We start from the raw sequence: 13603 nt of genomic DNA, 5'->3' as shown, positions 1-13603 counted from the left end.
GGGCAAGAGGTGAACTGAGTAGGCCTTTCCTGAGGTGACACTTCACTTGAGCCATATGACTGGGGGAGTCGTGGAAGGATTATCTATCTCCACCGTCAACCTGTTACTCCATGAGCAGCTACGAGGTTTTCACCCATTGCCATTAAAGTTGTATTAACCTCAATTATGAAAACAAGGCCTGTCGATAACATAGTGATAGACAAATGAATATGTCCTGCTCTTCGTCCTGACAGGTAAATGGTGCTTTTGTTGCTTTTCTGAAAGTTCTTGCAAACAACAGGACAGCTCAGGAGCGGTGTTCATTTTTCATTCATTTTACACTTAGGTGAGTGTGAGTGTGCTTCCTTGGTTTAGCTCAGCTGTCTCAGTTTAGCTAACTATTAGCAGGCTAAAGCCAGGGAACTCCAGAGACGTGTGTGGAGATGAAGACCCGTTTAACAGCTCGGGCTGGTCGGCCAGCAGAGATGTTTATGCGGACCTGGCTGCTTTGTTTTCTCGGCCGACGGTGCCAGCGACAGTCCTTTACGGTAGTCTTCTCCAAAAACGTCTAAATAATAAACTCATTGCAGGGTCCAGTTCACACGCCACATCTTGAGAAGACGGTGTTTAACCGTCTCGACCACCGTACGTTTGTTACTAAGCAACAAAGAACGCGTGAGCACACGTGACAGGTGGAGGCTGTTGATAGAGCTGCACAGTGCTGGTGAAGGATGTGGCAGCACAGAGCAGGTGGAGGAAAACCGGGGGGGACAGACACAAGAGAAACTGGTCATGAAACCAAAAATTAAACAGGAGAGAAAGAAAAGACTGTTCAATAAAAAGTGGGGGTCCAGTTGAGAATGGCTGGTTCATGATCAAGCCCCAAAAATAATGTATTGCACTGATTGCAGGACGTTAAATGTCAAAAGCATGTCAAAAGCATCGCGAGTAAACAAACAAAGACACAAAGTGTTGCGTTAGGGTTCCTGGTTCTCATGAAGTCGGCGGAGCTTTACACCCTTGCAAATGTGTTAAATATCCTTGCAAATAAATGCTTTGCTACTTGTTAAAAGCCAAATCCTTTCATGTAATGATTTTTCACATGTCATTTATTTCAGCTCACACAAACACTTCATTCATTTGTTCCTGGCCCCTCTGTCAAATTTTAGAACCCATTGTGGCCCACGAGTCAAAAAGTTTGCCACCCCTGCTATAGACCGATCCTAGGAGGGATATTTATTGGACAACCTAAGTACTGTAAGCTAGACTATTATGCACTTGTAGACACAACACAGAGGGTCCTTGGGCCTGAGAAGGGAAGAAAAGGAGTTTAATATGGCTTTTAAATGTGACTAAAACTAGACTAAATTAGTTTTCGTCGAGGAAAACTAGACTAAAACTAAATTAAAATGACTAAATGTGACTAAAACTAACATGCATTTTTGTCTAAAAGACTATGACTAAATGAAAAATAGCTGCCAAAATTAACACTGCTCAGGAGCAGTTCAAAGTCAAGCCCGAAGCAGTTGGGATAACACTTGTCTTCTTACCTTTACTAGTCCTTTTCTGCTTCAGAGTTGGGCAAAACGCCATAATGGAAGCCCCCCCCTCATAGACAGAACATGGCAGCACCTTCACACTCCACAACATGCACAAACACTTTCACTTGTCACTTTCTGTTCGCTGGTGCACTTTACTTTTTAATTTATTTTTTAAACATTTTTTAACGATAATTCATTTATTTTTAAACTAACCCATACCTTTAGATTACTAACCCACAGCATTATATTTTATTTCATTCTTTGCACTATGTTGTCCAATGTCTAAATGTCTGTCATGCACCAACCGCCAAGTCAAATTCCTTGTATGTCTGACATAGTATGGCAATAAATGTTTCCTGAATCCTGATTCCGGGTTGCAATATGGTATATCATATACTGTAAATCATTAAAATACAGATTTGTATGAATAAGACGTCCTTACAATGTTAAACTGTTGGAATAAATGGTACATTTTTTACTCCAAAGTAATAATACATGCTTGATACCTTTTTTTTGCAATAAATCAAACTGCGATGTTTACTGAAATTAGAAAAGAAATCCACCAACCGCGACTGACACTGACATCCTATGGATGAAATATAGTGGTGTTATACAGTACATGTTCGTTATGATCAGTATCAAGTAGGGGTCATATAGATGTATCTACGACATGTTTAGTGGCATATCTAACTTCAAGGTAACGCTAATGATGGACGGTCTATTGAGGTAACCAAGCTACAGAAGAAAGCAGCTTTAGTTTAGACAAATGTGCTTAAACTCGGTCACAACAGTCAAAAGTCTGTCCTACTGGGATAACAGAAAATGTTAAATTTTGGGGTTCAAAGAAGTGTTGAAATCTCACTTTTTTGGTGCTTTTCCAAACTTTGACAATTGTAGGTGGAAGTTTAGACTCACTGCCTCCTGTCACGTGTGAGAGACTCAATCATAACTGTAGATTGGTATTTTTCTTTTCAATTATAGTTTCAAAATTACAGTGGTTTTACAACATTCCCATTACCTTATTGAATACATATCTCCAGAATCGTGGTTGTATTTTGGTGTACACTAAATGCATTTTATTTATAGTTAATTTATGAACCTGGTCATTAATTTATTTTTTAATATCTTACACTACCAATATGAAAATAATAACTTGATAATAAAATGATCCCAATGTTAAGGGAGACATATCATGCTCAATAACAGACCCAAATTTGTAATTAGAACCCTAACACCTTCAAATGCTTTGATATTAAACAATATACTAACAATTCTGCTCACCGGCCACTGTGGCTAGTGGTTTTCCAGAGTAACTGTGGTTGGGACATGTTTGAGTAAAATTTGGTTAAAATGAGTTTGCTACAATTTACTTGAAAAATTAGATTTACAATCCTTTCAAATGAAAATGACCATTATAAATATGTACAGTCACCAAGTCTTCAACTGTTATAGATTTGTGAAGCTCATTTTGTATGTGAAACTAATAAATACAAAGACAAAAAGGGTAGCTCACTGCATATTACTGGTGCAAGGTTGTAAAGCTCTGCCGACTTCATGAGGACCAGGGATCTTACCCTTATCCGTTTAGTCGCAATGCTTTTGAAATGGCCAACGGAAACTTCATTGTCCTTTAGTGTTTCCACTTGCTTGTCCCAAATACAAAAATGTCCCCCTTCAACTATTCACTCCCGTACGTCCTACAATCAGTGCAAGACATTACTTTCTTGGCTGGATCATAAACAAGCCATTCTCAACTGGACCTCCACTTTTGCTGTTAAACAAGTCTTCATTTCCAAGCATGCCTTGAACGCTCTGAAGCGGATTCAGTCGGCTAGATAAACTGAGACGACGTCCCGGTCCGTAGTCGGTTTACCGAGTGCTCTGGCCTCGTGGAGGATACGCTCATGACACAGTAATAACCGCCTTCGCCCCTCTACAGCAAAACTGAAGAGAGATACTCTCTTAAACACAAGACAGTCCCTTACAGTACAATAGACAAATAGACAGAGATATATAGAACTCCACCCACTAAATTGGCTAATGAGAGTGGCTGCTTTCCCCGCCACAGCCGAATTCTGAAATAACCGGGTGCTATTGTCAAGCCCTGGTCTTGAGTGCTTCTCATCCTGCGGCGCGTTGTAGAGAATTGTGCAGGACTGCACAGCCGTCTGTGCATTTTACCTCGGTTTGCACGGACAAAGTAAAATTCTTTGTGATGTTGGGGGGAGGGCCAAGGCCATGTAAGGGACTCCCCCTTGGTACGATGACGTCAACAAACAACATCTAAACCAGTTGTGTTCGTTAGTATTAATTCATTACAGGAAGTTGTTTCTTTCAGCCTTTGGGGGTTGGTGAACGCGCCAGAAGGCCACATGAGTTTTCATAATATGTCCCCTTCAATGTTCATAAGAAGGCCTACATGGAGGGAATCAGGTGTGGGAGGAGGGGCAACATGACAGAGTTATAACTGAGAAGTTGGTTTTCACGCATTGGTTTCCAATGTCATGTAACTTAAGCTTTTTTATAAACTAAGCTGTTGTTATATATTATAATATAATATTTATATCGGTAGATGTTCTACTACTAACACTGCATTTGTCTACCGGATTAAAGGAGGTGATGGAATGCGACAGCAGAACATTGTGCTTTTTATTTTTGTTAAAAGTTCAGTGAGTCTCAAATGTATCTCTCTCCAAGGAGACTTCAGTAATCGTAACATTAACTGCGTTCTCAACTAAGATCAATTCAACTCAATGTTTGTTGAATTGTAAAGTATATATATATATATATTATATATATACTGTACTTTACTGGCATGCAGCTCAGCACAACAATTCAACAAACATTCCATTAAGTTGAATTGTATCTTCTAATTTTCTATTATTACTTTATTATTACCGTACACTAAAGTAATAATAGAATACAAATTAGAAGATACAATTAAACTTTAATGGAATTCCCAATGTTTGTTGAATTGTTGGGCTGAGCTGCATGCCAGTAATGTTACTTGAAAACTTGAACTGTGAAATGTCTGTTATCAATTTATTAAAAAGTGAATAAATAAAAAAACTGAACAACTTTTATATAGTATATACGTAGGTAGGTGCTCGAAGATGTACTTTCCCCCTTGGACCACGAGAGGTCATACTGCTATATCCTAAATCCATTTGTGGAGAACACAACACACAAATGTGGCACACTGATTTACTACATTGCCGACAAAAAATATTCAGAAAAAACGACATAATTTTAAGATTTTGACTTGGCCTAGACCTATTCATCAGCAACACAAAAAGGGAAAATGAATCAAATCTACAGAATCTCGCCTTATGTTAAATTTACACTATTACAAAACATTTAAATTGAAGCCTCAGAAGATAAATGCAGATTCATACAATGCGATTCATACAAAGTTTTTTCCTTAGCTGTAACCTTGTCTGTTATAACACAAAGTATCAAAACGCCGTCATGTCATGTTCACTAAAGGATGCTCATTCAAAGCGGCGCGTTGCTTTCATGTCCGCAACAAGAACCACTGAGTTTTATTTTGAAAAGGAATCACCGGATATGCGGGGTTTCCTCTCTCTCGAGCTTGATGTCGGGGACTGACTCTCAGCATGGACCCAGTATCTCCCCAACCAGCGCCCGACATGAAAAAGGACTTATACGTGAAAGAAAATGGTACTGTTTAATAGTACCGTCTGCGCTTTGTACTTAGCGAAAGGAGATATTTGAGCCGAAGAGTTCCCGATAACTGAGCGTGTTCCGCGTAAAAGACGAAGGACGCAGTTGAGGAGGGTGATCTCAGTGTGGAGTCAACACTGCAAGGTAAGAAGATAGCCACAAGCTGCTTGTGCTTAGATTTCAACTTTGTGTGCGGTGTGGGAGGATTCTCCAATGGTACGAAACTTTCCCTTGAGTTTTGTGGTTTTCTGCAACTTTTTGCAGCTCCGAACATCGAGTCTTTGGCAAGAAAAGGCTTTTCTTTACGTCGCCTCTTCTCTCGGTCCAACTCTACGTCAGTTTGGTACTATTCTACATGACGTTTCCTAATGAAGTCCCACAGCAGTACGGCCTTTATTCACGTCTGTTCTTGATAATGCACACAATACAGTTGCGTGTGCGCGCGCAGGTGTTGCCATAAAGCTGTGATTTTTAGCTACTTAAACTAATATAATATAACTAATAATATAAATATAAATATAACTAACTAATATAAATAAGCGTATTACTCGATGACGTCATAATAGGTTGACTAGGTAGGCGAGAGGTGTGTGTGTGTGTGTGTGTGTATATATATATATATATATATATATATGCTCCCACTCGCACATTAAATAAGCTTAAAGGTAAACACAAAAGTATTTTTTCCTGATGATGATGATGACGACACACGGTTCCCCTTGTTTGTGTTTTTGGAAGATTTCACCAGTGAAATCGTAAGCCACCCCATGGAAATTGTCAGATGTTGCGACTAATGTCTTATGTTGTTTTACGCTTGCCACCATTTCCTAGGAAAACCTGTAATTATTTCAAAACCTTCTGATCTCTCCAATGGAAGTTTAACCAGACCGATTCCTGTTCAACCTCCTCCCCTCCCTCTCCCAGATAGAAATGTATTACAAACTCAAATACAGACGACCTGAGTGGATTTGCACTGTGCAAGTATTTTTAGGCGCTACACACTATGCACAGAATGTTGCATGAGAACGTAATCGTGTGGCTGGAGCCGGTTATTTCTGACTCACCTTTTATCTGTGGACAGCCGCAGAACTCAGCTGCGTTTTTCCTTCTCACATGAGCTGTTACTTGTGAAATCCAGTTAGAATACGTGAAACATGTCAAAACCACATCTCCGCCCTAGAAAAGTGTTCTGGTTTTATTGCAGCATCTACATGTGAAACTAGTTTGTTGTGTCACCGGCTGAAATTGCAACACGTTACTGGTCGACTTATGTTATCACAAGCCCAAAACTGGTTTCTTAAGATAATGTGACAATTGGGACACTGACTCTGGCTAAGAACATAAACACGAGTGAGAGAGACGGAAAAGATTGGAAGTCTTGGCACAATAATTAATTTTTTGGGATGATATACTGTCCCAAAAATAAAGAAGGATAAAGAATACAACTGTCATGTATCTATGCCACTGATATAATGATCGAATGATGCAAGTACAGCCATTAAAAAAGCAATGAATTAAATTTAATTAAAATGTGAAAAGCATAAAAGAAAAAAAAAGATCAACACAACACAACACAATCCAAACTTCATGCCCTGTTCTTCATGTCCATTGATTGTACCATAAATCAATTGAATAAAAATTAAATATTGTGTCCTTACATGGACGTCGATGACGTAACAATCTGTCGTCTGTCGTGAACAAATTGTCAATGATTTAACAATGACCTACGTCCTGTCTATATATCGTTCAATAGAACACAGAACTGATGCATGATTCTACAGGAGAAATGTATTTGAACATTGTACGGTCCATATCCTCTCCAAAGGCTATCTCACACTGGCACATTCATGCAATTACAAGGACGGAAAGGTTCAGGACAGAAAGACACAACAACAGCTGAGCTGAAACAGCGACTCATGCAGATGAGGTAACATGAGGACAAAAACTAGTTTGTTTGGCTGAACGAGTCCATTTAACAAGCCTCTATGTCTTTATTTTGTGCACATGATGGAATCAGAGCGGGTTTATCCAGAAAAGGAAACAGAGGTGCTCTTTGACAAGGTGACACAAGGCAGATATGTGAGCGAGATCGCAGAGCGATAACTGAACCTTTTCTGTCTCCGTGTACAGTGTAGCTGATTGGTCAGCGTGGTCACAATTCCATTCATACCAGTTTTTCCTGTTTCAAAGGGGAATGGGAAGTAAGAGAATGAAGAGTGACTTTTCCAAGTCCAAGCATCCAGACAATATGTCCTCCAGACAGACTGAGAGATTAAAGGGTTTTTATATTTTGATCTTAAATGGGTGTTTGTTTAAACCAGTGCTTGAAAACTTTTGCTCCCTTTTTATTATTTTCAAAAAAATCAAGAAACCGTGTAATCTGATATAGCAGGGTTTGTACGGTCATGGAAAACCTGTAAAAGCGAGACGGCGACTGCTAACGACGCTAATACAGGAACCCCATCAGAGGGCGACTGGTAACGACGCTACTGCAGGAACCCCATCAGAGGGAGACTGGTAACGACGCTACTACAGGAACCCCATCAGAGGGCGACTGGTAACGACGCTACTGCAGGAACCCCATCAGAGGGAGACTGGTAACGACGCTAATACAGGAACCCCATCAGAGGGCGACTGCTAACGACGCTACTACAGGAACCCCATCAGAGGGCGACTGGTAACGACGCTACTACAGGAACCCCATCAGAGGGCGACTGCTAACGACGCTACTACAGGAACCCCATCAGAGGGCGACTGCTAACGAAGCTACTACAGGAAGCCCATCAGAGGGCGACTGCTAACGACGCTACTACAGGAACCCCATCAGAGGGAGACTGGTAACGACGCTACTACAGGAACCCCATCAGAGGGCGACTGCTAACGACGCTACTGCAGGAACCCCATCAGAGGGCGACTGGTAACGACGCTACTACAGGAACCCCATCAGAGGGCGACTGCTAGCGACGCTACTACAGGAACCCCATCAGAGGGCGACTGGTAACGACGCTACTACAGGAACCCCATCAGAGGGCGACTGCTAACGACGCTACTACAGGAACCCCATCAGAGGGCGACTGGTAACGACGCTACTACAGGAACCCCATCAGAGGGCGACTGCTAGCGACGCTACTACAGGAACCCCATCAGAGGGCGACTGGTAACGACGCTACTACAGGAACCCCATCAGAGGGCGACTGGTAACGACGCTACTACAGGAACCCCATCAGAGGGCGACTGCTAGCGACGCTACTACAGGAACCCAATCAGAGGGCGACTGGTAACGACGCTACTACAGGAACCCCATCAGAGGGCGACTGCTAGTGACGCTACTACAGGAACCCCATCAGAGGGCGACTGCTAGCGACGCTACCAGACATGTCAACCCGCCCGATTTTTCCGGGAGACTCCCGAATTTCAAAGCCCCTCCCAAAAATCTCAATATATTGCTACACCATCCGTCACTGGGCGCGCTGTTTCAGACCGAACAATAATAAAGGTTACACCTTAAAGTCAATTAGAACGGAAAAAGATGAGACTGGTGCTGCAAAGAAAATACTTTATTGGGGCCTCTCATTTGATGTGGACACTGGCACAGACAGTCTAGATTGGGGTTCTTAAACATCTCAAGGATCTATGAGAAGAGGTGATTCTTTTAGTGTATAATCAACTAAAAATAACTCAGTTTCCATTTGCTAGGAATTCTATGCTAATGAATATTGACCCCATGTTTCTACTGTAGTCCAGAAGAGACAAAGCAAGCACAAGCTCAATGTGTCCGTTTGCTTTCATACAGTTTAGCATCGGTCAGCGTTCCTTCCAATGTGACGTCGCACTGGCTGTTCACCTGTCTGGCCCTGCCAACTAGTGCAGAGAGCATGCACTTAGTGGTAGTGTCACAGGTTCACTTGCACAAGAACTTCACAGAAATACAATTTATTTTGGAGAGGGGGCGGTTGAAAAAAACGCATTGAAGTTGTATATGTCCAGTGCCGCTGTGAAGTGTCAGCCACAGTGCAGATGCTGGATTTTTTAATGACCACAGGTTAGTGTGGTCATTACATTACTTCATTTAGCTGACGCTTTTATCCAAAGCGACTTACATTGCATTATAACGTATGTGTTACATTTTTCTTGAGAAGCAATTAGGGGTTAGGTGTCTTGCTCAGGGACACTTTGACATGTCACATGGAGCAGCCGGGATTCAAACCGCCAACCTTACGCTCCCAGTGCACCACGCTACTCCATGCAGCACCATCACCCCCCCATTGAGCTGAAGACATGAAGCTGTGCACAGCCCAGCATGTTACTCAAATAGTTTTACATTTGTTTTTGTAGCACTAATTGAGTTTTTGAGTTGTAGGATACTTTGGAAATAAACCGGTTTTCATTTTTAATCTCATTTATGCTACGCTAGAACAGCACAGATCTTCTGGTCACATCTTCGCAAAGAAGGCAAATGAGTGTGTTCTACGGGATGTTGAACTAGTCCTTTTTCAAGAGGTCTGACTCTGCAACGGTCACAGCTGTGTCTGCATCAGGGACACGTCAACTTCAGTGGACGAACTAACCCTGAGTCCGAGTCAGGTTTACTTTAACCTTCTGTGGTTGTGGGTTTTTGGCATACAGTGTTTGTCAAAGACACGTGACATGCTTTATATCGAATTGACCAGAGATGGGCCCCTGGAAGTCTGCGGGGCGTTTGAACGCACCTTGTAAGTGCTGCGCGAGGAGAGACACACTGAAAAAATCTGTATTCTGTGGTCATGTTACACCAACATTACCTCACCCAGTTATGACAGAATAGAATAATTATTCATTCTGAATATTGTCTGTTTATTATGTTGAGTATTGTTTATATACTCGTAAAAACACATAATTCATTATGATATTGACTATGATAAAGATTCAAACTGCCGCCGTTAGTAGTTGACGGAGTCTTTTGGAAGAAATGGCTGTTTTTCTTGTGTAATCTTTATGTGCGGGGCATTCCAAAGTCTGGAAACACATTGGCCACTGTCCAGGTTCCTTTTGTGTTTCAGTCAGGAGGTTGTTACCCCGGGGACTCAAACAGGCCTCTAAACGCAAGAAGTGAGATATAGGTGACCCTATGCTAAGTCCCACCTTGGAATGCGGACGTGCCAATCACATTGTAGCAAAGGCTGCACTGACATCAATTTGTTTGAGTGTTTTTTTTTATTGTGGATTCAAAGATAGTAACAGTGGTACTTAGCGTTTCCACCTTTTGTACAGACGGCCGACGGGTGGCGGCGGACGATGCGGGCCGACGGGGATGGGGGTGTGTGTGGACGTTAGGGGACGGGTGCAACTGAAATTCGGGTGGGATTATTTGCATGTGATGCTGCATTGAAGACAACACGGAAAAACCCCGTCCCTTATTGATTCAAAACATGACGCGCTATTTCATGCTTAAATACGATTCCATATTTTAAGGGACGGGTGGTAACCCTAGTGCTACTACTTAACTACTTATTTATCAGTGTTTGCTTAGCAAATGGTCAATTTGTAGCAACAACACACCGTGATAAGCTTTACACCAAAGTACAGTGGTAAAAAACACGCTAGAAAGTAACTACATATTCCTGTGTAGAGGCAAACAACAGGGTTTTGTAAGAAATGTTACAAAGAGCTTGGACATACTGCAGAGGTCACCTTCGGGTTCCAAGTGTTTCTGGTTGGTGAGAGATTGGACCACTTACTTCTACCGGCTCCTCCAACCTCAAATCAAGGATGACTCTTGCAAGTTCGAGTTTGAAGGTCAGATTGGGCGGAGGGATTTGTATTTAGAGAATGACATGTGTAAAACAAACTTGACTTTCCTTTTTTTTCTTCACTTTTCAAGCATGGAACGTTTAAATGGCAACTTGATAAAGATAAGATAAAGACCCAATGCCAATCCACTCAAATAATCGGAGACTTTGAGGCGCGCTGTTATTCTTTGTGGAAACATCCTGGAAGAGGTTCAAATCGTGGTACTTGGTAAGATGATGTTTTGAAAGGCGGTACCATTCATATTTACTCCATTTCAAGCCCTTACAGTCTCTTCACACTACCATTTAACAGCTGATAGTTAGATGCAAGTCCCTCAGGGTTCAGAGTGGGTGGCCTCGGGGGGGGACGACATTGGTCTTCTGACTACCTTTCAACACACGCGGAAAGTCTTTGATCTCTACTGATAGCTTTCCTCCAACATTGACCTGCATGTCAGAATGCCTCAATGGTGAAAGCTGCAGGTTTACACCGAGTGTAAACCTGCAGTGGATTGGCATTGGGTCCTCCTTTGTGAAAGCCCCAAAGGTAAAATGCTATTTGTTTGTGAGTTGATAATCACCATCTTGTACATGCTGTTTCCTTTTTTTTTCTCTGGTCGAGTTAAGGCTGGAACATACTTCTGCGTCTACATTTCTTTTGACAAGGCAAAAAGAAATTCATAAGAATCGTAAAATATGACTTCTTTGTTTAGAAATGTCACCCTTGGCAGCTATCTTTAATCCCAGTCATAATCACTTAGCCCCACAGCACTGCTGGGAGATGTGATGAGTCACACCCTAAAAGGATGCCACTAATCGTGTGTGTGTGTGTGTGTGTGTGTGTGCGCGTGTGCGTGCGCAACAGTAATTGCTCGGCATATCGCTGCATTCCCCGTAAACACTTCTGTCGGTAAAAAGGCCGCTGTGGTTGAGTGGCAGCTAAAGCCCGACCGGTCACACGTGACAAAGACTGTCTGGAACAGTGGCTCCCACGCTTTTATTATAATAATCCCTGAAAAATACACACCCCTGCTCCCTAGCAACCAAACTTATCAAATGTTAACACACCCTCTCTCTCTCACACACACACACAGGAAAGCTGAAAGCAACAGTACACCCATTATTGAGTCAGTCAAAACTCGTTGAGCTTGTAGTGTGTTCAAGATTTGATTTGAAGGGAACATACCAAACTTATACTGCTGCTGTGGCAACTGTTCTTACAGCAGCATACCTACGCGGCCGACAAATACAATTTAAATGTTTATGCTCAAGTAAAAAAAAATGTTTAATGCATTGAATGTCAGAAATGAGTAATATATCAATCTATTTCTGCCAGCAGTCAAACATTCTATCTTTTGAAGATGGCTGCCTAAAAGAAAATGAATAACACCATAAGCAGTTTTGTAACTATTACAAAAAATAATAATATAACTTATGTAAAAAGTCGCAGTGCCAGCTCCACGGTATGTTTATCATTTATTTGTCTGCATATTGACAGTAGAGATCTTTCAGTACCATTAGTACTGAATTACATAGCTTATCAGGAACCAATCTGACACCATATAATCATGTACTAAAAATGAATGCCAGTAACATTTTATTATTATTCTATAATCTTGTTTGTTGGATTTTTCCAGACTATAATATTGCTGAGGTTTTGTGAGCCGGGGTTGAACTTACACTGCATGCATTGACTGGTACAGATACCCGGGGCAAGAAGCATCTACAAAAGCCTTACTGGAACTACTTCTAGTATCCTGAGCTGTTGAATGAAGGAATTGTTGAGCCTAATGAACGTGACGGATGAGGTCTACAGCATGTACGCCTTTGGTCATTATTACGGCCAAAGACTGCTGCCTTGAAGCCTCGAGTTTGGTGATATGTCCTTCGCTGGCTTGCTTTTTACCAACCTATGAACTGAAGGGACGGTATCTGGCCCATGGAGAAGTTACCTGGAGAGCCCGTATATGGCTCTGGTATTGCAGGGACAATCTCTGCTTAATGGTCTATATTACTCTAAATGGACCATGGTTTACTATATCTGCCAACATCATGCCTGATTGAAAATCAATACTTTGACACTATGAACTCATGTTGACAATGTTTACAGGGGGATTTAATGGAGTCCCATTTTCTCATAGTCTGTTATACATATAAGAGTCGCCCCCAAGGGTGAGTAGAGAAATGTAAGTTTTAAAGCACTTCCTCATTTGCTTAACTCTTCATAACCAGAAGCTGCCACCTGGCCTATACTCAATAACATAGTAAATGTAATCAGGGCTTTGTGATGTGGGATTATTAGGCTCAGCAGTGATGTCCTGTTCAGAGGATCTAGACCTATCTGGCTGGGGGGCTGCAGATGTCAACAAGCAGAATGCACTGTATGAACTGTGGTGGCCTTCAGGGAAAGCGGAACATTGGAAAAGCCTGCCCCCCGAGAGTTTTTAGTTTGTCCATTCTGGGCTTCATGAATCCCCTCAACCTCACCCCCCCGAAAGTTCATAGGACTCATTTGACACGTAATTTAGTTATGAATGTCCTGCTCCTGCTCATATGTCCCCCTTATTCCAACACACTGGTCCTACAAAAACCATGTGAGTCCAGAGAGAGGACGAGAAAAAAGACCGGGAT

The 13603-nt window shown here is 41.8% G+C and overlaps 1 protein-coding gene across 7 annotated transcripts in view; it reads left to right on the top strand.

The window, feature by feature from the left end:
• The first annotated feature begins 5125 nt into the window (after positions 1-5125).
• The window catches only part of akap13 (A-kinase anchoring protein 13), a 60612-nt gene continuing 52134 nt past the window's right edge, over positions 5126-13603 (top strand). For all 7 annotated transcript variants that reach the window (XM_037452176.2, XM_037452185.2, XM_037452182.2 and 4 more), the window contains exon 1: positions 5126-5348. The gene's annotated coding sequence lies outside the window, so the exon portion shown is untranslated. The remainder of the gene's footprint in view (positions 5349-13603) is intronic.

This window comes from Pungitius pungitius, chromosome 6 (assembly GCF_949316345.1).
Source record: "Pungitius pungitius chromosome 6, fPunPun2.1, whole genome shotgun sequence".
Classification (NCBI taxonomy): domain Eukaryota; kingdom Metazoa; phylum Chordata; class Actinopteri; order Perciformes; family Gasterosteidae; genus Pungitius; species Pungitius pungitius.
Note: the sequence above shows the minus strand (reverse complement) of the source record. Positions and strands in the feature narration are given on the sequence as shown.